The 25,422-nt window shown below is 44.2% G+C and overlaps 2 non-coding genes across 2 annotated transcripts; one reads left to right on the top strand and one right to left on the bottom strand.

Annotated features, from left to right (window-relative positions):
• Window positions 1–18,291: 18,291 nt before the first annotated feature.
• Trnas-cga (transfer RNA serine (anticodon CGA)) lies at window positions 18,292–18,366 on the bottom strand. The gene has a single exon. It is a non-coding gene; the product is annotated as a tRNA-Ser (tRNA).
• Window positions 18,367–24,969: 6,603 nt separating this feature from the next.
• On the top strand, window positions 24,970–25,044 carry Trnas-cga (transfer RNA serine (anticodon CGA)). The gene has a single exon. It is a non-coding gene; the product is annotated as a tRNA-Ser (tRNA).
• The last annotated feature ends 378 nt before the right edge of the window (window positions 25,045–25,422 follow it).

Below are 25,422 nucleotides of genomic sequence, written 5' to 3'. Positions count from 1 at the left end.
CCTTGCTAGGTTCTCGAACGAATGAGCCTCCAGATATCTACGTACAAGTCAAACAATTCACATAAACAGTGGGTCGGTGGTTTGTGGAGGTCCGACATGGACCTGTAACATCGCGTATGTGGTCCAGATGGTTGAGATTAGGCCCATTTTGCCAAGACTAAAGTGAGTTGGCTACCGTGCTCGTCGAGCCATTTTATCACGATTCTGGCCTTGTGAGATGCATTATCGTGCTTGAAGAAACCATCGTTCTCGGGGAAGACGTGAATCTTAAAGGGCTTCAAGTGGCCTTCAGTAATGTTAACATAGTCCGCAGCAGTCGTGGTGACACCAGTTACTACACAGGTCTCCAGATTTAATTTTCATTCTGCAGTGGAGAGTGCCCTGATTTGAAATATCTCAGCATGTTGTAACAGTGTGCCGAAGAAGGACTCTAACCTTTGCCTTCCACCGGAAAGTGCTCTACCCACTCAGCAATACATACACATATCACAACCCGCTCTCAAATATCCACATCCACCTGCTCATTTCCTACCTTCGTAAGGTCACAGTTCTCCTGCACATCTTTCGGTTGTAGAATGATAGCTTACTCACAGCCTGGAGAATTCTTTCCAGAATGAACTATCATTCAGTGTCGTTCGCTCTGATATGAAACATCCTGGCAGATTAGAAAAGTTTGTTGCACTGGGATTCGAACATGGGACTTTTGCTTTTGTCAGGCAAGTGCTGTACCGACGTAGCCATAGTAACATGACTCTTGACATGCCCTCAAGTGTTTATCTCCGCCACCATCTCATCTCCTGTCTTTCAAACTCATCTCTTCCGTAGGTGATAGTTGGTTTTGCAATGCAAGTTTTGTGAAGTTTGGGAAGGTAGGAGATGAGCTACGGTACACAGTAGTACTCTGCCAGGAACTTTCATCTCACAGGTCTCACGGATGCCTCCCAGAGCTCCGTACTGCCCCCTCCGCACTATATCCCTGACAGAAGTCACTCCGTAAATCATCAAACAAAAAAAAGACTGGTATTAACTCTGTTGGCTGAATAATTATTATTACGAGATGGCCAGTAAGAATGTTATCCCACTACTGAATACAAACGAGAGAAATTTGAATCAGAAACTCTGGATGGAGATATTGTGCATCTGCTTAAAGCGGCGCTGAGTAATTGGTTTCTCAGGAGAAAGCCGTAAAGGCGATGTTAAAGCAAGGCGCCAATTTAGCTCAGCGGCGCCAGGTATCCGCCGCCAGTCTACGTCACCATGGGGTTTCCCAGGCGGACCGACAGTAAAAACACGCGCACCCTGCCCCACGCGGCATCCCGCCTCTCCCCTCCCCCACCCCCCTCCCCGCCCCCACACACCCGTCTAATTCCCTGTCCGGGATGCCGCTTACCTCGGCCATCTCCATCACACTAACACTACCTCCTTCAAAGATTTATAATTTCTCTAAGATGAGGCTACCCCTCTTTAATTGGCTGTAAGGGAGGAAAATAAAATTTTTACCTCCCACATTCACTTCGCCTTCTTTCGTCTTTCGACCCAACTTCACCTGGAGAAGGAAAAAGGAGCAGTAAGAGAAATTACAGGATGAGTGGAGGGAGGGGGAAGGGGGGAGGGAAAGGAACGTTTATTGCTTAATTTTAAAGCAAAGTTAATTTTGAACAGCGGCACTAATTAGTCGGAAATGTGAAGGGCCATAAATATTAATCAGCACAAAGACCATTTTCCGTGAACGTTGTTGCTGCTTAACGGATATTTATTTGGTTTCAATGGCTTTATCAGAATTTTTGCCACTTAGAAAGAGTCAATTACAGCAGTAAGTACGCCTTTCACTTTACTCGAAAATACTGGATAGAGGAACTCTTATTCGAATTACTTTACACTTCAGTCACTTATTGGTTATTTGGTTATTGACACCACCGAGAATTATCAGGTTTAACTTCAACCCGCAGATATATATATATATATATATATATATATATATATATATATATATATATATATATATATATAGTGTTTAGATGGATCGAAAAGTGCATATGTACACTAATAGCTTAAGACATCTGTGTCAAATGTCTAACTTCTTATAAGTAAGCATATGTATCGTGTGTGAGATAAAGGAAAGATTAAAAGTGAATATTTACATTGATCTGATGCATTTGATAACATATGTGCTTATTCAGACAAGATTTTCCAAAGCATAAAACGTGGAACATTACAGAATAAATGACACGTGCAACTGAATAACTGTTGAAAACTCATCAGTGTAAACCGCATGCTGCTCATTGTTACGTGTAAATTAGTACCAGGACAATTGTGTATACATGTGAAAATGCTATAAATTTGTACTTTTTTCCTTCAGTCTATTTTCTATGTCATAGAGTCTGCTTTTGCCGCGTGTGTCTAATCCTCCCCGGTATCGACTTCTTACTTATTACCGTACTTTTTGTTTGACTCTCTTATACCCGAGTAGCGGCTCTTTGATGTTTTATGTAAGTAACAGTCTGGGAATCTGATTAAATAGGATTGTAGTGTCCCGCGATACACAAAGGCTGTGCTAAAAGTGAAAATTTCTTAAACTGCCTGAAAGTTACAGAAGATAAGTGAGGCCTTCTGTCCTAAACTTCATATTATTCATCCCCACAGTTTGCCACAGACTCTGATGGTAAAAAAGCAAAAGGGACTCGTGGCAAGCGACCAAAGGATGTTTGGTGCTTGACTCTTGTGCCTGTGGCGGCGTGGCGCGGTGTGGCGGCGGCAGAGGTCCGGCTGATGGAAGGCAATGGTTTCCCCGAGGCTTTTCACTCGGCGTGCACCGCTTGTGGAGAGGGAGACGGATTGCGCAGGTGGCCTTTGTGGCGCCCGGAATTTATTGCGGGTCGCTCCACGGCCATCGGCCTTTGTTGACCGCGCGGGCGGCGCGAGGCGAGAGTAAACGCCTCTCCGCCCCCGCCACCCCGCCGCCGCCATCGCCACCGCCGCCCCCGAGCACCCGGCAGTACGACTTACTTTATACGGCGCGCGCCCCTCCAGATCTCTAAACAGATAACAGCATTCTCCCTGCGATCGCCGTAACTCATTTTATGACGGTTCTTCGCGCGGGACGCTTTTAAATTCTCCGCTCGGTGCCATTATAGTCTTTCTTCCCGCAGCAGTAAAGAGGACGAATTACGAGACATCCATTTCGCTTCCTAATTTACGAGGTACTTGAAATATTTAACCCTCGCGACTGTTCATCAAGCCTTGCAGGAAAGACAGTAAAATTCGTGCCTCCCCTCCTCCCCCACCCCCTAGCAATTGTACAAAAGTATAACCTTACAGTACAAAATCTAGTACATTTATGGACATAAGGTACATACAAAGCTGCCATCCACACGCCTTTCATGTAGGTATCTTCTTAGACGTAACACAATTATTTGACCTCGTAGCCACTTGTGGTGAGTTATCGCAGGAGAATTTCGACGATGAGTTAGGTCATTATGTGCATGTTTGAATATCATGAACGTCTTTCAATCCTTTATGACGTCCTTACTCCAGTTAACATCTGATACCTATGAGCTATGAAGGGTACCCTGTGCGTCAGTACCCTGCAGCCATAGTTCGTAAGCCGACTTTCAGGAGTGCGTCCGAATGAAATTTGTACTAATATTATTTTGTCACTTTCTCTTTTGCGGAGAGACAGCTCTGCAAACTGTCAGTGAAGACATTTTGAACATGAGCCACTATATGGAGACATAGCGCCGCTCTGGATCTGTGTACTTCACACATTTGTGAGGCACGTCTAGTGTTACGAACGTCAGAGCTCTACTTTGTCCTGTGTGTGCTTCAGTGTCAGTAAATTTATCACTGCGGTTTTCGATCAATAGGTATGCTCGAGGAATAACGCAGTGTTCGCTTTTCACCATGCTGACTTTTCTGCACCTACTTTTAAGGAACCATTTGCACTCGAGCACAGACGATATTTAATTTACTAAACTTAGATTACATGTATCGGTTTTTTAAGACAAAAGAAGGAACTTATATTTTGTGTGGCTCCACAGTTAGCCATTTGATACTTATTTCCAGGAAAGAGGCGCAGAATTAATAAGTCGCTCTCATTTGTGAATTATGTGCAATTATTTACTATACTATTATTTACTATACTATTATTTACTATAATTATATAATTACACAGTCACTGACCTCTTGCACATGTCTAAAAAGCCTTTTTGCATCTCGCCACCTGCGCAGGCTGCCTGGAATATGGCCGCGCGAGAGGGAATTCGAAACGCCAAAGGGCTCACCCCACCACTGCTGGGTGTTCGCTCCTCCACAGCAATATGAAGCGTCGCGCTAGTCTCTGTAACAAAAGCACACATCCTGTTGACGTCCTTTGCCATCTCGAGAGATATGTATGCATGAACCAACCTATCAGACACCATATTTGTACATCCATATTTAAATTGGATGATGGTGGGACATCAGCTAGTATAATTTTTATTACAAGTAAAACTCCTGCAGCTGTACCTAAGTTTTCATACTTATTTAGCTACTAGTTTCGACGTTGCGTCAACGCCATCTTCAGGCCCGTACACTTTGATGATATCAAATGTGTGTGGCTGAGTACTAGAAGACCGCGGTGAGAGCAATACGTATGAAATGTTAAGTACAGCTGGAGGAGTTTCATTTTTAATAAAAAGAGTGTGAGACACAAGTCCACACGAGAAACGTCTTCCTTCCCAAGCAAATATATGACTGGGAGTCATTCCAGAAACAGGATGTGTGCTTTTGTTACAGAGACTAGCGTGGCACTTCATATTGCTGTGGAGGAGCGAACACCCAGCAGTGGTGGGGTGAGCCCTTTGCGTTTCGAATTCTCTCTCGCGCGGCCACACTCCAGGCAGCCTGCGCAGGTGGCGATATGCAAAAACGCTTTTTAGGCATGTGTAAGAGGTCTGTGACTGTATAATTATATGTTTACTTCTGCAATCGGAATGAAAAAAGCAGTGCAGTTGTTTAAATACTCGGTACACTGCAATCAGTTCCTGAAAAATTCTTCAAATAAAATGTATTCTATACACCACCTTGTACACTGTAAATTGTTTAAAAAAAAACTGAGTTCCATATACTGCAGTCAATTTCCTGACAAGTTCTTAAAAATAAATGAATCCAGAAATACTGCTGAAGTTAGTAAATAATTAATTTCCAGTCACATGATCATGACGCAGGAGATATAAGGCGGATGTGGTAGGTATTCCCCCCCCCCCCCCCCCCCCTGACAAGCTGACTCGGAATACACTTCAAAAGAGATTTGAACTAAATACTGGATACAAAGAGAGAGAGCAGTAGTTTGTTAGGCAGATGGCAAAAGAACTTCTTTTTATCAGTCTTCTGGCTGGTCTGATGCATCCCGTCACTAATTCCTCCCCTGTGCTAACCTCTTCATCTCAGGGTAGCATTTTCAACCTAAGTTCTCAACTATTTGCTGGATGTATTCCAATTTCTGTCTTCCTCTACGGTTTTTTCCCTCTACGTCTACCTCTAGTACCATGGAAGTCACTCCCTCATGTCTTAACAGATGTCCTATCATTCTGCCCCTTCTCCTTATCACTGTTTTCCCCAAGTTCCTTTCCTCTCCGATCTGCGTAGTACCTCCTCATTCCTTACCTTGTCAGTCCACCTAATTTTCAACATTCTAAGAAGAACTAGCATGGGATATTTTCATTCCGCCACGGACTCTAAACTGCTTCAGCCTTCCTGGCGCACTTTCTTGGGATACATTTCATGAACTGCTGCAGGAGCTATTAAATCCGTTATCACGAAGATGTTACAAATATTGCTTCAGAAGATGTCTCACAGGAAACATTACTTATATCGTTAATATAGGCGTTTAAACACTTTGCTTCAAACACACACACATACACAATTTCAAACTGCTCGAAATAAAAAAGATCGACACTGCGCAATAGTTTGCATGAATAAACAATAGTGTTATGTTTTTGACGAGAAACATCATTAAATCATGCAAGCCGATTACTATTTGACGTCACACCTTTTAAATGGTGATGTATGAAAAGATAGTTGGAATTTCAAATTTCAACGTCAATTTATACTATCACGGTTATGGAATATCTGACCATTGCAGATCTGCTAAATGTATTTTCTTTTTTAAAGTGCTATAGAATTCCTAATTTGGTTCTCTTCGCTACATTTGGAAGGAGGAGGAAGGTTCTACAACGAGAGGGGATAGTAACAATAACAACAAATGTCACTGCAATGTATTGAGAAGCACTAAATATGACCCACTTATACTGTGATCCAGTCCGTAGAAGTAAATTGTGTCTAGATACAAGAAATCGCTATCAATCGGGAATTTGACGTCGCGATTGGCTTTTTAAAGCACTATAAAATTCCTATACTGGTTCTCTCCACAACATTTGGAAGGAGGAAGAGCCTACCGTATGATAGACTGGAGACAACAGCAAATACCACTGCAAGATGGAGTCCATTGCGATAAACTGAGAAGCACTAAACACGACACACTTAAGCCACGGTGCAGTTCGTAGCAGTAGTTGCGATGGCTAGATGTCAGAGATCACTTAAACACTCGCACATTCCGTGCACTCATGTCCCGAGGTCTACACGCAGTGTACCAGTCCCCTCATATGCCGCCAGCCCTAGTGTACAGAAGTCGGTGAAAACTACTGCTACAACCACTGCCGCAGTCGTGGAAATGCGTGTATGCCAGTTTGCACCATCCCCGGTCATGGAGGGCATCAAGGGATGACTGAAGTGGTAGGAATTTGGATCTTATCGATACATACCGCGCAAATAACTGAAATTTTGAATCTTCTCTCACACAAAACACACATATGCTTCTATCTCCGCTCACCCAGCGCACTGGTCACTTAGTTAGACCCTACTGCCGTGAGCAATAACAGACAGGTCGGCACCTAACTGCTCATCACAGGCTGAGTTAATACATTATGTCCAGTCATCGACTCCTTGTGACCATCCCTGCTGCCAGCTGCAGTGCACTGCGAAACAAACAACTGCGCCTTGGATGTATTCAATAGTTGTAACCAATTCTAGCTCGACAAGGAATAAAGTATATGTCCCTTTGGAAGTAAGATCTTGAAGCTGGAGAGATCTGGAGAGAGTGAATAGGAGTCTCTGACCGTTCTTTCCACCAACCTATTGTTTCCCGAAACGAGTCACCTATGTCAACCCCACCTGCTGAGGACCCTATACAGTAAAACTCTAGTGTGGTTTTTTAGACAGTCCCTCTGCATCTTGTAACTGTGCCTCAGTCACTGTCCCACCCCCTGTGCAGTTTTGTCCATGTCAACATTGCAGTTTAAGTTGGAATCAGATGGACGTCAGAGAGTGCTGTATCTAAGACCATCTGCATCCTGTGGAGAATTAGGGTGAGCTGAGTTTGTTCTACAAGACAGTGTTTGGATCACTCAGTAGAAATGAGAACACGTTGTAGTAGCACTGTCAAACATTTATGATGTGTAAGGCCAACGCCAAACAAAGCTTTTTCTGTCAACACAAGGTATTAGAAAATAGTACAAGCAGTTACAGTGGTGTTTCTTATAGGTAAAATGAGGAAGGCTCCTCATCATATGGGAACTGGAAGAAGGATAGGGATTCTGCTACTGCATTGCAGTGTGTCTCCACACTACATACAGGTAGTATAGTCCTAAGGAGATCAGTGACCCCCAGAATGGGTTCATGTCTGTCACGCTAATATTCTCTCTATCCTCGTTATTTTGTACCATCCAACAGAGAAAAACTATTAACTGTGAAAGCTCCGATAACGTCACCCATTAGAGAACTCGATAAGATATTACCATGTCCCTGTTTTACGATATATTGAAGTTAAATACTGTCTGCATCGTAGCATCGAGTATTTGCGCGATCCTATTAAATAAACATGTATTGGTCGACTGGAGTAGGTGGCCAGTGATCGAAGTCGCGTGCATAAACCATTGTAAAGTTTCATCGCCCATCCTGTAGAAAGACCATATCCCACAGACTATCATTCACACGAGAGGGTCCCTGTCTTGCTGTCTAAAACATTGTTTTTCCTGCTGTAACATATCCAAGCAGTGTATGACTGAAGCTGAGCATGCTGCCATACATTTTGTTTTTACACCACTGTCATGTGCTAAACTGACATTAACACATTTCAATACACTGACTATGACTGAAAGCTGAGCATCGCGTGGTGAAAATTATGCTACTGCTGCTCCCTCAACTTTCATGACGATTCATATAAACGACAGAGGCTACGTTTCGTATTGACAATAGGAATGTGGAAGACATCACAGTATTCCGAAGCTGGAATGCTTTGTGGCACTGTGGAGTATTTCCAAAGTCATAGGAGTCATCTGTAACATCTGTAACATATGCACTGACACACAGACATACAGAAAACAGAGCAAACGCATTGCCACTCTAGAATGTGTGCTTGGAGGTGACTGGATGCATTCACGTACAGTGCCATAATATTCTGTCTGGCCAGAAAAACAGCGCATTTGCCTAGGTATTGACAACTGTACACTACAAGCGGTTTTCGAATATGTGGCATGAAGTGATGGCATGATCGAATGAGCAGAAGTGACATAAAATCAATAAAATTACGAAAGAAGACGGAAAATACGTATAAACTGCGGGAAAATATGCCAAAATACAAGGGAAATTGAGGGAGAATGAGGGAGTACTTCCATGTCTTCAGCCGCGCGGGATTAGCCGAGCGGTCTGGGAGCAGCAGTCATGGACTGTGCGGCTGGTCCCGGTGGAGGTTCGAGGCCTCCCTCGGGCATGGGTGTGTATCTTTGTGTAATTTAGGATAAGTAGTGTGTAAGCTTAGGGACTGATGACCTTAGCAGTAAAGTCCCATAAGATTTCACACGCATTTGAACATTATTTTTTCTTGTCTTCTGCTTGATGCAGGATAATTCTTGTACATTAGAATAAGTATATGACAGAAAGAGAAATACGAGAAAAATTGGGGATGGAAGCAAACGGAACAAGGGAAACAGTCATTTTTCACCGACAATGATAAGAAGATTGGAATAGAATCCCAGATGTGACCCCAAAATTATCGGCAACCACCATATAAATTTTTATAACGTGTCCTTAGCTACAGAGCATTTTACTACCAGCTGAGCTGACTGCAATACACACCACATAATGATCACCTGCAGGGCTATTTAAATGTTTTATATGTGAACAATTAGTATTTACTGTACAGTGTAGTTCCCTGTACTGTCCACCAATCACAACCATATGGTGTCGGCTTGCTGTATAGATTCTTAACAATATTCTACTATACATCTATTGCGGTAATAGTAGTTGACTGCTGTCTTTGATGCTTTCCTAGAAAATAGAGCCACCTCCCTCTAAACTGACATGAATATGCTCTGTTAACGGGGGTTGTAACGAGATATGATTTAGTGGTGGACTGATGATGCATTCTAGAGAGAAGGAGATGTTGCTGCATGCCATTTACCACGCTTTTAACCATTTTTTTCCGTTGTCCTCTCGATGTGGATCAGTTGTATGGTATAACTTACAATTGACTCGTAAACAATTGCATGTTCTGTGTGTAACTTAAAGCACTATATGCCTGCGATCGTTAACAACAAACCTCTCCATACTACTGGCATCAAAGGACTTCCAACCTCCCACACCATAGTCATCAGAGGACTTCCAACTAATTTGAGATGAAACATGTCCATCGATGGAAAACCTGTTTCGAAGACGAAGATGTATGCAAAGTACTCCATTCCTCTGTCACATCTTGGACATAAACCGTGTCTTCAGTTTCATATAAGTGCAAAGCAACTGTTACTATATTTTTCATGTTTGTCGTATCTAAAACGCAAGCATGTGGATCATCAGGGAGAGGGCAAGCCTTAACATTTCTTAGTAGGTTGGTGTATAAGATGCGGAAATATTCTTATACAAAATCAAACACTACATGAGTATGTCAGCAATATGAAAATATACATAATGGAAACATTGGAAAAAATAGAAAAAATAGTGAAAATCGATAAAATTCGAGAAAAACCTGGTACAGTCATGAATAACTAATGTTAAATACGTGAAAAACGGTGACATATGTAAATCGCGAAAATTTTGTAAAATGACAGAGATTGACTCAAAATACATCAAATTAAATACAAATATCATTAAATGAATACTGAGCAAAATCATTAAAATTGTGTGTTCTGGAGGAGGAGAATAGACTGACGCTGCATATACACACCTTAATAATAGAAAGAGGAGGCATTGTAGAGATGACGCATCAAGGCGAAATGGCTACATTATTCTACACAAGAGCAGTACAAATTAACGTCTGACTATGACTTTTGTTTACAAGAGGAAGGTTATCAGGGACAAGGTGCACTGCAGTATACTGTCACATCTCCATTGGCTACTGACAATGGTGTCAGTAGCCAAACTAAACAAGAACAGAAACTTGCAGGGAGAATGTATGCCATGAGCTAGAAAAATATTTCTTGGACTCTAATGTCGACAGCATTGCATTCCACATGACTAATAGGTCATAAAACACCTGGCTTTCACATTATAGCATGTTCAAGTGCAAGACCGTGTAACCTTAGGAGTGCATGTGTTTATATTCTATAATTATTTATCTCTTACCAGTATGTTATTGGTACTGACCACTGTCACTAGAATAATACTTTAGAATTGATGGCGTAGTTGATTTGCATAAAATGCTTCAATATCCGTCCATCTGGAGGTCCATAATGCTGAAAACCACATGTTTTGTTCTTAACTATTCTATCATATGGTAGAACTTTCCTCTTCCTTCCTAATGCAGTGGAGAGAAGCAAATTAGGAATTGTATAGCATTTTACAAAGTAAAATACGCTTAGCAGACATGTAGTGGTCGGAAATTCCATAATTGTGATGGTATAAATTCATGTCGAAATTTAAAATTCCAGCAATCATTTCATTCATGACCACTGAATATTCGTGACGTCAAATAGAGATCAGTTTGGATTATTAAGTGATATTCCTCGTCAGAAACATACAATTATTCTTTATGCTTGCAAATTATTGTGCCGTGGGGAAATTCTTTTTATTTCCCGTAGTTTTGAAGTGCATTTAAGTGTGTGTGTGTGTGTGTGTGTGTGTTTCAAGCGAAGTTCAAAAATGTATGAGAAATCTAATGGGACTAAACTGCTAAGGTCATCAGTCCCTAAGCTTACACACTACTTACCCTAAATTATCCTAAGGAGAAACACACCCACCCACTCCTGAGAGAGGACTCGAACCTCCGTCGGGACTAAAGCGAAGTTTTTAAACGCCTACATTAACGACTTAATTAATATTTCGTGCGGCACCTCTTTTGAAGCATTATTTGTGACATTTTCAAGATACACGCCATATGTAATAGCACCTGAAGGAGTTCATGAAGTGTAACCCAAGGAAGTGCGCCAGGAAGGCTAGGGCAGTTTAGAGTCAATGGCGGAATGAAAAGAAGTAGTTTTTTTTAAATATTCCATGCTAGTTCCTTTGTCATCTGCACAGCAAAGTACAATTCTCTCTTTCTTTTTGTGTACAACATTTAGTTCCAATCTCGTTTAAGTGTATTTCGAGTCAGCCTAATACTTCGTCACGTTGTCAATTTGTGTGTGCATGTGAAATTGCTGCTGCATCCCCTACATCATAATACTGAGTCTGGGAATTAATTATTTGTTAACTTGAGCAGTATTTATGGATCGACTCCTAGTCAGGGATATCCTTCGGAAAGAAGGCCTCTCGTGTTGGTTCCTGCATACACACCTCTTCACATGGTTGACGACATCGACAGGTTGTGTGCTTTTGTTCGATAGATTAGCACGGTACTTCACTTTGCTATTGAGCAGCCAACAGCGAGCAGTGGTGCAGCTAGCCTTTTGCGTTTCCAAGTCCCTCAAGCGCGCAACTACTCCAGGCAGATTCCGCAGGAGCAAGGTGCGAGAAAGTTTTGCTGGTATGGGTAATCGGTTTGTGACAGTGGAATAATGTGTTCCCTAATGCAATCGGAATGAAAAGAGCACTGCAATTGTTTAAATAGTCCACACACTGCAGTCGAATCCTGGCAAATTCTTCAAACAAACTATATTCCATACACCACATTGTATGAGGTAAATTCTCTAAATAAATAATGTTTCATACACTACAGTCAATTTCCAAACAAATTCATTAAGTAAATGAATAAACTATATTCCAAACACTGCCTTTTATCCCATAAATTGTTTCAATAAACAATATTCCGTTCACCCACAATATCCTATACACTGCAGTTGATTTCCCGTGAAGTGGCCAGTCACCTGAGTCTTTTCCCGCCAATTCCCAGATGGAAAAGAGAATGAGGAGGGCTGGGGGTTCTCCCCGAGGGCGAGGGATTTATTAACTACTCAGTCAAACTCATATTAAGACTTTGCTCCTATTGGCGAGGGTAGTTCTCAGACGGGTGAGGGAGTGTAGGAGAAAGGGAAACAGGAATAGGAGGAATGACACTGAAAACTCCGAAACAGATCAGTAGGTTAAGGACCTGTCTATCGAAAGAGAACAATAAGTTTTCCCCTGAAATAATACTTGCCCCTGATGTAGGCAGATTGCAAATGTGCTCTTGCTCCCTTTGGCAGTCTACTAGCACCACCTAACTACACTACTGGCCATTAAAATTGCTACACCACGAAGATGACGTGCTACAGACGCGAAATTTAACCGACAGGAAGAAAATGCTGTGATATGCAAATCATTAGCTTTTCAGAGCATTAATACAAGGTTGGCACCGGTGGCGACACTTACAACGTGCTGACATGAGCAAAGATTCCAACCGATTTCTCATGCACAGACCGCAGTTGTCCTGCGTTTCCTGGTGAAACGTTGTTGTGATACCTCGTGTAAGGAGGAGAAATGCTTACCACCACGTTTCCGACTTTGATAAAGGTCGGATTGTAGCCTATCGCGATTGCGGTTTATCGTATCGTGACATTGCTGCTCGCGTTTGTCGATATCCAATGACTGTTAGCAGAATATGGAATCTGTGAGTTCAGGAGGGTAATAAGGAACGCCGTGTTGGATCCCAACGGCAACTAGCAGTCGAGATGACGGCCATGTTATCCGCATGGCTGTAACGGATCGTACAGCCACGTCTCGATCCCTGGGTCAACAGATGGGGACGTTTGCAAGACAACAACCATCTGCACCAACAGTTCGACGACGTTTGCAGCAACATGGAATTTCAGCTCGGAGGCCATGGCTGCGATTACTCTTGACGCTGCATCACAGACAGGAGCGCCTGCAATGGTGTACTCAACGACGAACCTGGGTATACGAACGGCAAAACGTAATTTTTTCGGAAGAATCCAGTTTCTGTTTACAGCATCATGATGGTTCCATCCGTGTTTGGCGACATCATGGTGAACGCACATTGGAAGCGTGTATTCGTCATCGCCATACTGGCGTATCACCCGACGTGATGGTATGGGTTGGCATTGGTTACACGTCTCGGTCACCTCTTGTTCGCATTGGCGGCACTTTGAACAGTGGACGTTACATTTCAGATGTGTTACGACCCGTGGCTCTACCCTTCATTACATCCCTGCGAAACCCTATATTTCAGCAGGATAACGCACAATCGGATGTTGTAGGTCCTGTATGGGCCTTTCTGGATACAGAAAATGTTCCACTGCTGCCCTGGCCAGCACATTCTCCAGATCTCTCACCAACTGAATACGTCTGGTCAATGGTGGCCGAGCAACTAGCTCGTCACAATATGCCAGTCACTACTCTTGACGATTTGTGATATCTTGTTGTACCTCTACACGCCATCCAAGCTCTGTTTGACCCAATGCCCAGGCGTATCAAAGCCGTTATTACGGCCAGAGGTGGTTGTTCTGGGCACTGATTTCTCAGGATCTGTGCACCCAAATTGCGTGAAAATGTAATCACTTGTCAGTTCTAGTATAAAATGTGTCCAGTGAATACCCGTTTATCATCTGCATTTCTTCTTGCTGTAGCAGGTTGAATGGCCAGTAGTGTAGTACAGGGGAGTGCGTGATGAAGGCGATAATGACTCCAGAGGCCACTCGATTGGTCGAGGGGGACCGACTGCATTGCTACCCAATTCTACATTCTTAACTTTCCTCAATTTTTTTCTTTAGGGTTTCATTAAAGTCCGGGTGTATGATCTAGCACTGCGAGTGGGTCCCCAAAAGCCAAGAACTACTACTGCAGCTGCATAAGTGACGTCATAAATGCTGAATAAAGTGTGGCAAGAAATTGACTTCTGATGGGATGTTTGCTCGGGGACGTAGGCCACATGAAACCAAAGTGAAAGATTATGTGTTTGTTTAAGTGAAATTGAATGAATGGGATAATACTTGCGCTATTTTGTTACAGGGTGACACCTCTGCTAACTGTATAACACGTCTTAATTAAATTCTGTTCGTTAATAAAGTTATAAACCCTTTTTAGAATCACCCTGTATATCTTATGTCTCATAACCAAATACTGTAGTGCATGTGATAGAGGAGCTGCTCCATGTGGCTTAACATTGTGAGTAGCAATGGAAGCGCAATACAAAATCTGCATGTTAGAAATACGGTTGAATCATGGAGGGGGAAGTATTAAAATCTTTCCACTGCGAAACACGGCTTTGTGTTTCGAAATACGAAACAAGCGGAGTAAGCAACATTACTGATGTATTTTAACTATAATGAAGACGAAGACTTCTTTCCTGTAATCGAGGATGAAGTTGATCACTGACATGTTGTAAGTCTAAAGATACGAGGAAGACATCAAGGAGGCTCACAATAGCCTCGTTTTGTTAAACGAGTTTCTCTTGATTGACCACACAGTCGGAGAACGCCCGCCTCAATGCCACGTCGCTGCTTTAGAATGACGGCGCAACTCCATTGAAGCAGAGAAGAGAGAAATGAATTACTTGCTCTGCTGAATACAGGAGGCGATGTTATCTACAGATGGCGTGTTCTTCTGGACTAAACGAAATCTTAGCCTCATTAGACCAGCCCTCGATGTGAAAGGTCAAACGTCTTAAATAATGATGGATAACGAGTGATTATCCACTGCGTAAGGCTCTCCCCCTCTCCTCGTTCTTTAAGACTGTGGAATAACAGTTCAGACTTTTTTCAAATAAGTCTGACATAAGTGCCATTAAGGCGTCAACACAAACTGCAAAGTGCCTTGTTCATCAAGTTATATATAGTAAAAACGGTGTTCCGCCTTTGTGAAACGTATAATACGAAAAAATGACATCAAGTTACATGGTCGTAACGAGTAGTAGAGAAATTATTAAAAGCTGCGACTGATGAAAACGATATAAACCTCAACAAATATAAATTGTGTTTGCTCGAAGCGGAATTCTTTGTCCGTAAAATACATGTTGCCATGGAACTGAGTAAAATATTAATGACTGTATATTTCTGTGTGACAATACATATGCAACTGAAACGCTGGGTAAGATAATATCTTACGAGAAAATTGTAGCATTATGTAGTGAATGAGAAGGGTATTCAGGTTACGTAGAAGGATGTTAAAGTTACGTGAACAGATAAAGTGTGAAGTAAAGATGTACTAAAAGAAATAGACAAGAGGTTTGTAAAGGAATATGAGATGGAGAGACAAATCCGGGAATACTTGACTACGAAGAAATTGTTTTGAAAGAGAAGGTAACAATTTTAATGTTAGTGTGGAAGAAACGTGCAAATGAAATCTAGAGTGACAACCTATTAAAAATGTATTCCACCAAACTGCTGGTAACATCAAGTTCTACAATTATATTTCGTATTGGCCAGGTCACACAGTATTGGAGCAAAGCTACAGGCACTACTGAGCTTTAGAATCTGTTTAATTATTTCAAAATTGATAGATCTTCTATATAGGACAAGGGAATATGTGCATTGATTCTGATTATGAAATTAGCAATGTAAGGAGAGAAGATTGCAATAATTCCATACCAGCTGTTTACAATACGTGAAATGATAAATATTCGCCTTCCGTAGAAGCAATAGCATTTCTAAAGGTATGATGTATTAATAGTTAAAAATCAGAATATACCGATAGTAAAAGATTAACTCCATACAAGAAGAGCGTCGAATTTTAATGTCTAGCTCTCGGATAGTTGCTTTCATACAGTGTAGCCACACGTGGCCGGCTCATCTGAAGTGACAAGCGGTCCCCCTCGAAATATATCGAGGGTCTCACTGGGACTTCTGCAGACCATAATTATCTTCACAACCTTGTACAAAACAAATCTCCTGTGCTTTAACTTTCCTGTCACCCGCCACCTATTAAAGTCTCACCGTCCGGCCACAGAAGGGCATTCCTCTAATTACTAAGTACGACACAGGACTGGAGCAACTGAATTACTTTCAATGCAGGGACTGCAACTGCCTCTCGTCGAGTCTTGAAATGAGACATGTCCCGCCCACCCCTCTCAATGTGGTATTCCGCCATTCACTGAACCTACACAATATTCTCGTCCATCCCTGCACAATCAGTTTCAAAGCGATTTAGAAAAGATTGCTGTATGGTGTGAGAGGCGGCAGTTGACGCTAAATAACGAAAAGTGTGAGGTGAGCCACATGAGTTCCAAAAGAAATCCGTTGGAATTCGATTACTCATTAAATATTACAATTCTCAAGGCTGTCAATTCAACTAAGTACCTGGGTGTTAAAATTACGAACAACTTCAGTGGGAAAGACCACATAGATAATATTGTGGGGAAGGCGAGCCAAAGGTTGCGTTTCATTGGCAGGACACTTAGAAGATGCAACAAGTCCGCTAAAGAGACACTTACACTACACTCGTTCGTCCTCTGTTAGAATATTGCTGCGCGGTGTGGGATCCTTACCAGTTGGGACTGACGGAGGACATCGAAAGGGTGCAAAAAAGGGCAGCTCGTTTTGTATTATCACGTAATAGGGGAGAGAGTGTGGCAGATATGATACGCGAATTGGGATGGAAGTCATTACAGCAAAGACATTTTTCGTCGCGGCGAGATCTTTTTAGGAAATTTCAGTCACCAACTTTCTCTTCCGAATGCGAAAATATTTTGTTGAGCCCAACCTACATATGTAGGAATGATTATCAAAATAAAATAAGAGAAATCAGTGCTCGAACAGAAAGGTTGAGGTGTTCGCTTTTCCCGCGCGATGTTAGGGAGTGGAATAGTAGAGAAATAGTATGATTGCCGGACGCGGTGGTCTCGCGGTTCTAGGCGCGCAGTCTGGAACCGTGCGACTGCCACGGTCGCAGGTTCGAATACTACCTCTGGCATGGATGTGTGTGATGTCCTTAGGTTATTCAGGTTTAAGTAGTTCTAAGTTCTAGGGGACTAATGACCACAGCAGTTGAGTCCCATAGTGCTCAGAGCCATTTGAACCATTTAGATAGTATGATTGTGGTTCGATGAACCCCCTGCCAAGCACTTAAATGTGAATTGCAGAGTAATCATGTAGATGTAGATGTAGATCCCTGCTCCCAACCCCTTACGTCACGGCTCATATCCTTGTAATAGACCTAGATACAACACCTGGCCCGTCCTTCTTCCCACCACCTACTGCAGTCTGGTCGCAAATATCATCTATTCCAGAATGAAATTTTCACTCTGCAGCGGAGTGTGCGCTGAAATGAAACTTCCTGGCAGATTAAAACTGTGTGCCCGACCGAGACTCCAACTCGGGACCTTTGCCTTTCGCGGGCAAGTGCTCTACCAACTGAGCTACCGAAGCACGACTCACGTCCGGTACTCACAGCTTTAATTCTGCCAGTATCCGTCTCCCACCTTCCAAACTTTACAGAAGCTCTTCTCCGAACCTTGCAGAACTAGCACTCCTGAAAGAAAGGATACTGCGGAGACATGGCTTAGCCACAGCCTGGGGGATGTTTCCAGAATGAGATTTTCACTCTGCAGCGGAGTGTGCGCTGATATGAAACTTCCTGGCAGATTAAAACTGTGTGCCCGACCGAGACTCCAACTCGGGACCTTTGCCTTTCGCGGGCAAGTGCTCTACCAACTGAGCTACCGAAGCACGACTCACGTCCGGTACTCACAGCTTTACTTCTGCCAGTATCCGTCTCCCACCTTCCAAACTTTACAGAAGCTCTTCTGCGAACCTTGCAGAACTAGCACTCCTGAAAGAAAGGATACTGCGGAGACATGGCTTAGCCACAGCCTGGGGGATGTTTCCAGAATGAGATTTTCACTCTGCAGCGGAGTGTGCGCTGATATGAAACTTCCTGGCAGATTAAAACTGTGTGCCCGACCGAGACTCGAACTCGGGACCTTTGCCTTTCGCGGGCAAGTGCTCTACCAACTGAGCTACCGAAGCACGACTCACGTCCGGTACTCACAGCTTTACTTCTGCCAGTATCCGTCTCCCACCTTCCAAACTTTACAGAAGCTCTTCTGCGAACCTTGCAGAACTAGCACTCCTGAAAGAGAGGATACTGCGGAGACATGGCTTAGCCACAGCCTGGGGGATGTTTCCAGAATGAGATTTTCACTCTGCAGCGGAGTGTGCGCTGATATGAAACTTCCTGGCAGATTAAAACTGTGTGCCCGACCGAGACTCCAACTCGGGACCTTTGCCTTTCGCGGGCAAGTGCTCTACCAACTGAGCTACCGAAGCACGACTCACGTCCGGTACTCACAGCTTTACTTCTGCCAGTATCCGTCTCCCACCTTCCAAACTTTACAGAAGCTCTTCTGCGAACCTTGCAGAACTAGCACTCCTGAAAGAAAGGATACTGCGGAGACATGGCTTAGCCACAGCCTGGGGGATGTTTCCAGAATGAGATTTTCACTCTGCAGCGGAGTGTGCGCTGATATGAAACTTCCTGGCAGATTAAAACTGTGTGCCCGACCGAGACTCGAACTCGGGACCTTTGCCTTTCGCGGGCAAAGGATTTGAGGATTTGAAATTGCCTGAAGATATAGTCGACACATTCCAGTTGGACTTTGTGCAGTACTCGTTATTTATCAAATTTATTTCGAGTGACACTTACGAGAAATTCGCTGAGGAGCATGTTGGTGTGAGACCATTCCGTCATAATGATGGCAGTATTAGTAATGTCCAAATCGTGCCTTCGGGATACGGAGTAAGAACCGTCAGGGTATTTAATGTGTCACCTGAGTGCCCTAATGATCTGATTGCACGTTCTCTGTCACTGTACGGCGCTGTTTTGTCAGTTACAAATGAAAAATGGTCGAGTGCCTATCGCTACCAAGTTAATAGCGGGGTGCGCAGTGTACGTGTAGACTTGAAAAAGCATATACCTTCGTATGTTGCCATTGGCGGCTGTCGTGCACAGGTAACTTACATTGGTCAACCCCCTACCTGTTCGATCTGCCATTCAACTGAACATCTGCGGATGAACTGTCCACGTAGACGTCCATTTCAACTTCCACGGGAACGTCCTGCAGACGGTAGTGAAAAGCTAGTACCACTATTGAGTGAGGTGGTCGCGGGGACTGTACCACCACCCCGGCAGCCGGAACATGTCAGCGAGGCGGAGGTGCCAGTTCAGGTGGAATGCAGTGCCAAAGACATTCGCGGTAGGACGGACGTCGATTCGGCACCGTCATCCTCACCGGGGCAGTTACCGCTGGGTACCAACGATGCGCCAGCCACCTCTGAAACTAAGCCGTGTGAGATACAGGAGCGGGTGCAGATCAGTTTGCCTGAACCACCCCTATCGGTAGAGACTGTAGCAGACACGAAGAAAGGCCGCCGAAGGAGAAGCAAAGGGAATAGTAGCAAAGAGGAAAAGTCGAATGATTTAGGACCCGTACACATGTCAGAAAGTGGCAGCGAGACTGAACCTCAATCTTCTTGCTCCGTGCGCTGCGAGGACACCGCGAGGCAAGAACGCATTCGTGAACAAACCAAACACCTGAAGGCACTACTGAGCGCTGAAAGGGATCAGAGCACCGTAACGGCCAAGAGGAAGAGCGAGCAGAGCAGCGAGCAGCTGCAGCAGCGCTCCCGCAGGAACTCGCTGACGTCAGTCGCAGCCCTGCGTGGTGGCCAGGCGGATGCGACCACGTTGACAGACTCAGCCGGCGGTGGCGGGCAGGGCGGCGCGCGCACCGCGCAGCACCCCGACAGCAATGAGCCGTGGTGGCAGCAGAACGAGGAGATGCAGCAGTAGCTGCTCTCGCGCATGACCATCGCGCTGCGACCTTCCCCTCCCTGGCCCGTTATTGGTTTTGACATTTCGTTTCGTACTCCAAACGTTACCAACGAGTTTGGTTCAAAGCCGGAGAGAAGGACGATGCGAAACTCACAGCTCATTGTCCTCTGAACCATCATGGGTGACAGCCAAACCTACAACATTACCACACTTAACGTCAATAGAATTCAAAGTGCGGTGAAACTGCGTTCGCTCAATGATTTCTTGTATGGTACCAGCGTTGACATTGCCCTCCTACAGGAGGTAGTCACAGCCTTAGAAGTGCCCGGTTACGTTCTTATTGATAACATCAATCTTCAGGATGCTGTAGGCACTGCCATCCTTCTGCGCGACGGTATACCCTTTACGGATGTGCAGCGGCTGACCAGTGGTCGTGGCATTTCTCTTCGAGTGGATGGTGTGCAGATTGTTAACGTGTACGCCCCCTCAGGTAGCACTCATAAGAGAGATCGTTCAAAATTTTATAAAACCGAGGTTCCCATTCTTCTTAGCGGTTATCGTGAACATCTCATCCTTGGTGGTGACTTCAATTGTGTGCTGAACGACAGAGACGAAACTCCTAACACGAACAGATGTATCGAACTTGAACATTTAATTCATGGCATGCGTCTTCACGATACATGGGAACAACTGCACGGTGAACGGGTAGCGTACACCTTCGTAACCAGTCATTCTGCCAGTCGGCTGGATAGGATCTATGTGTCCGATGCCCTCCAGCGACACACTGTGAACTGTGACATAGCTCCTGTCAATATCTCCGACCATTGTGCATATCAGTGTTACCTCAACCTACACCGCCAGCCAATTTACCGCGGGAAGGGCTACTGGAAATTGAATGTCAGCCTTCTGCAGGATGCCCAACTTGAAGAGGAGGTGAACTTAACGTGGCAACAGCTCCAGCGGCACCGACGTCGTTACGCTAGCGTTCTACAGTGGTGGATTCAGTGTGCTAAGCCTAAATTACGCCTGACCGTCATGAGCTACGCCCGACAAAAAAGTTTTTGGCAGAAACAGACTATTGAATTTTATTATCGCTGTTTGAGAGAACTGTACAGTCGCACTAACAATCCTTCTCGAGACATCGACGTAAAGATCAAACGATTTAAAGCGAAAATCACGGCGATACAACGCCAACGAATGCATGGCATCATCGTGCGAGCCCACCCTAAGGACGTTGCCGCCGAAGAACGGGCCTCTCTGTATCACATCCTGAGAACGACGAAACGGTGTAAAGCCATGTTGATTGAAGCCGTCGTTGATGACGCTGAGAATGCCATCACGAAGCAACGTGACATCATCTCGCACGTCTACGACTATTATAGTCAACTTTACAAGAAGCAACTCGTTGATGAACACTCGTGCGAGGATTTTCTTAGGACCTTGAGCTGTCGCTTGTCACAACAGGATAATGCAAAGTTGGAATCTGTTTCACACAGGACCAAATCCGACTGGCGGTTCACAGTGCAAAGAAAGGGAAATCACCAGGACCTGATGGTCTCAGCGCTGAGTTTTACCAGCGATACTGGAACGTCCTCGGTCCGACACTCCTCGAGATAGCGAATGAACTCTGGCGCCTGGAAGTCATACCCAAGGCATTTACGGAAGGTATCATCCTGCCCTTACCGAAAAAAGGGAACAGCAGGAAGGTCGAAAACATGCGACCCATCACACTCCTGAATGCCGACTTCGAAATCATCACCAGATCGATTAAGCTAAGGATGCAAACCGTTATGTACAAGGTTTTAGGCAGTTACCAGTACAGTGCAGTGCAAGGTCGAAGTGCAATCTCAGCTGCCTGCGATTTGAGGGACATCATCTGTTCATATGCTGAAACTAAAGGACAGGGCGCTCTGATCTTTCTAGATTTTGAGAAGGCTTATGACCGTGTACGTAAAAATTTCCTCTTTCAAAGCATGAAGAAACTAGGATTTGGACCTCATTTCATAGAATTAATTCGCAAACTTACTACAAACGCCTCTTCACGGATTCTCATTAATGGCCATTTTACAAAAGAAGTTTCCATCGAGCAGTCCATCCGCCAAGGATGTCCTCTCTCAATGATTTTGTACGCCATTGCAGTAGAGCCGCTCCTGAACAACTTAGTGCATAGCGGGATCGGGCTTAGCGTCGAGTCTGTCACTATCCCATGCATTGCGTATGCTGACGATATATGCGTAACTGTGTCATCATCGCAACAACTTCTGTCAGCAGCAACTCTTCTACAAACATTCACGTTTCTTTCAGGAGCAACACTCAATAGAACTAAAACCACAGTTTTGCAGATCGGTGGCGGTATCGGAGACATATCCCATGTTACCTGGTGCAAGGTAAAGGATTCTCACACAACCCTCGGTGTTACTTTTGAAGCCAAACCAGACAAATTCCTGATGAAGAACTGGTCACACATGCTTCATAAATTACGTGCTGCTTTGATGCTTCACTCCGACCGTGACTTGAACATACTACAGAAAGTTAAGACCATCGAGATCGCCATTACGAGCAAGATGAATTATTTGGCGCAAATTCTTCCAATCTCCGACCACCTAGCCAAGAGTATACAACAAGCGTTATGTTGGTTTATTTTTAGGGGGCATATTTTCAAAGTTCAATTCGATACCTTAACCTTACCTTCGTCCAAAGGTGGCCTTAACCTCATTAAAGTACACAAAAAATGTGTCACCCTGCTCCTAAATCGCATCAGGAAGGAGTTTCGTACCCGGAGGACCAGTCTCATCAGAAACCTCATTCAGCGGTGGAAACCTCATAGCTTGGACCCACCCGTTAATATCGCCGGCATTCCACTTTCTTACCGACATGTGCGACTATACTACATGGAAATGAGCTACATTCGACACAACATCGTCGATACCGGAAGCCTGACGAACAGGAAGCTTTATGACCTTCTCATGACAACAAACCACAGGAATCGTCTCGAAGAAAAATATCCACATACACATTGGAGTATAATATGGCGGAATGTGCATAACGACATGTTACCATCACGCGTCATAGCAGACTGGTATCTCACAGTCAACGATAAAGTAGCAACGAATGAAAAGCTACATAAAATAGGCCTTCAACCAACGCCCAACTGTGACGCATGCGGAAGAGTCGATACGCTCCTTCATAGGTTCACTTGCGGACATGCAGAAGAAATTACAACATTTCTTCGTCAACGATTGTCAGTGATAGACCGTACGACGCCCAGTGGTGTAGACCTTTTAGAGATCATCCAGCCACAAAAACTGAGGTATCCACGAGCAAAAAACAACGCTACAACGTGGATCATGGGCCACACAGCATCGTTTATTATGCAGAATAGACATGCTACTTTTCTAGACTATTATTCTTACATAGAAATTGAACACTTTAAAATAAGCCAACATTGTGACTATAGGAGGATATTTGGAAATATGCTGAAAATCATAATTAACGGTTAAATGCTTCAAATACAATATTTGGATAGTAGAGGTTGCCAGTTGCCTGTGTGTATGAATCCTATTTGCTTCCTGGGACTTTATTTCTTGCCGGAATTTTACGATACTATTCAGATGCTCACCAATGCAGAAGGCATTTTTTTTTCCTTCCCATTTTCCTCTCAACATTTTCCTCTCTCGCAGAGCAGCGGAGCAACTTTCCTTTCGATAATGATGTGATAGTCTTTTGTGCACCTCAAGAAGACATTTCCTTTCTTTTCTTATATTGCGCAACGGCAGCCTAGAACTCTTAAATAATATGTTCATTCTATTTTCATTACGAATCGAAGCACATGTTTATTTTTCCCTTCATAAAAAAAATAAAATAAAAAAAAGTGGTATAATGGTAGCGTCTTTGTTAAAAAAAAGGAAAAAAAAAGTTGGTAGAGCACTTGCCCGCGAAAGGCAAAGGTCCCGAGTTCGAGTCTCGGTCGGGCACACAGTTTTAATCTGCCAGGAAGTTTCATATCAGCGCACACTCCGCTGCAGCGTGAAAATCTCATTCTGGAAACATCCCCCAGGCTGTGGCTAAGCCATGTCTCCGCAGTATCCTTTCTTTCAGGAGTGCTAGTTCTGCAAGGTTCGCAGAAGAGCTTCTGTAAAGTTTGGAAGGTGGGAGACGGATACTGGCAGAAGTAAAGCTGTGAGTACCGGACGTGAGACGTACTTCGGTAGCTCAGTTGGTAGAGCACTTGCCCTCGAAAGGCAAAGGTCCCGAGTTGGAGTCTCGGTCGGGCACACAGTTTTAATCTGCCAGGAAGTTTCATATCAGCGCACACTCCGCTGCAGAGTGAAAATCTCATTCTGGAAACATCCCCCAGGCTGTGGCTAAGCCATGTCTCCGCAGTATCCTTTCTTTCAGGAGTGCTAGTTCTGCAAGGTTCGCAGAAGAGCTTCTGTAAAGTTTGGAAGGTGGGAGACGGATACTGGCAGAAGTAAAGCTGTGAGTACCGGACGTGAGTCGTGCTTCGGTAGCTCAGTTGGTAGAGCACTTGCCCGCGAAAGGCAAAGGTCCCGAGTTGGAGTCTCGGTCGGGCACACAGTTTTAATCTGCCAGGAAGTTTCATATCAGCGCACACTCCGCTGCAGAGTGAAAATCTCATTCTGGAAACATCCCCCAGGCTGTGGCTAAGCCATGTCTCCGCAGTATCCTTTCTTTCAGGAGTGCTAGTTCTGCAAGGGTCGCAGAAGAGCTTCTGTAAAGATTGGAAGGTGGGAGACGGATACTGGCAGAAGTAAAGCTGTGAGTACCGGACGTGAGTCGTGCTTCGGTAGCTCAGTTGGTAGAGCACTTGCCCGCGAAAGGCAAAGGTCCCGAGTTCGAGTCTCGGTCGGGCACACAGTTTTAATCTGCCAGGAATTTTCATCATCTATTCCATCAAACGAAGGGTTGCCTGTGAAAACATTCATGTGATCTACAAGCTATGCTGCAACCACTGTGCTGCATTCTATGTGGACATGACAACCAATAAGCTGCCTGTCCTCTTGAATGGCTACCGATAAACTGTGGCCAAGGAACAACTGGGTTACCCTGTTGCTAAGCACACCGCCCAACACGACATTCGTCCTTCCAATGACTTCTTCACAGCTTGTGCCATGTGGATCCTTCCCACCAAGACCATCTTTTCTGAACTGCGCAAGTTGGAACCCTCCCTGCAATATATCCTACTTTCCAGTAACGCTCTTGGCCTCAACCTTCTTTAGCCATTGTTGTCAC

The sequence above is a fragment of the Schistocerca gregaria genome, chromosome 4 (genome assembly GCF_023897955.1).
Source record: "Schistocerca gregaria isolate iqSchGreg1 chromosome 4, iqSchGreg1.2, whole genome shotgun sequence".
NCBI lineage: Eukaryota > Metazoa > Arthropoda > Insecta > Orthoptera > Acrididae > Schistocerca > Schistocerca gregaria.
Note: the sequence above shows the minus strand (reverse complement) of the source record. Positions and strands in the feature narration are given on the sequence as shown.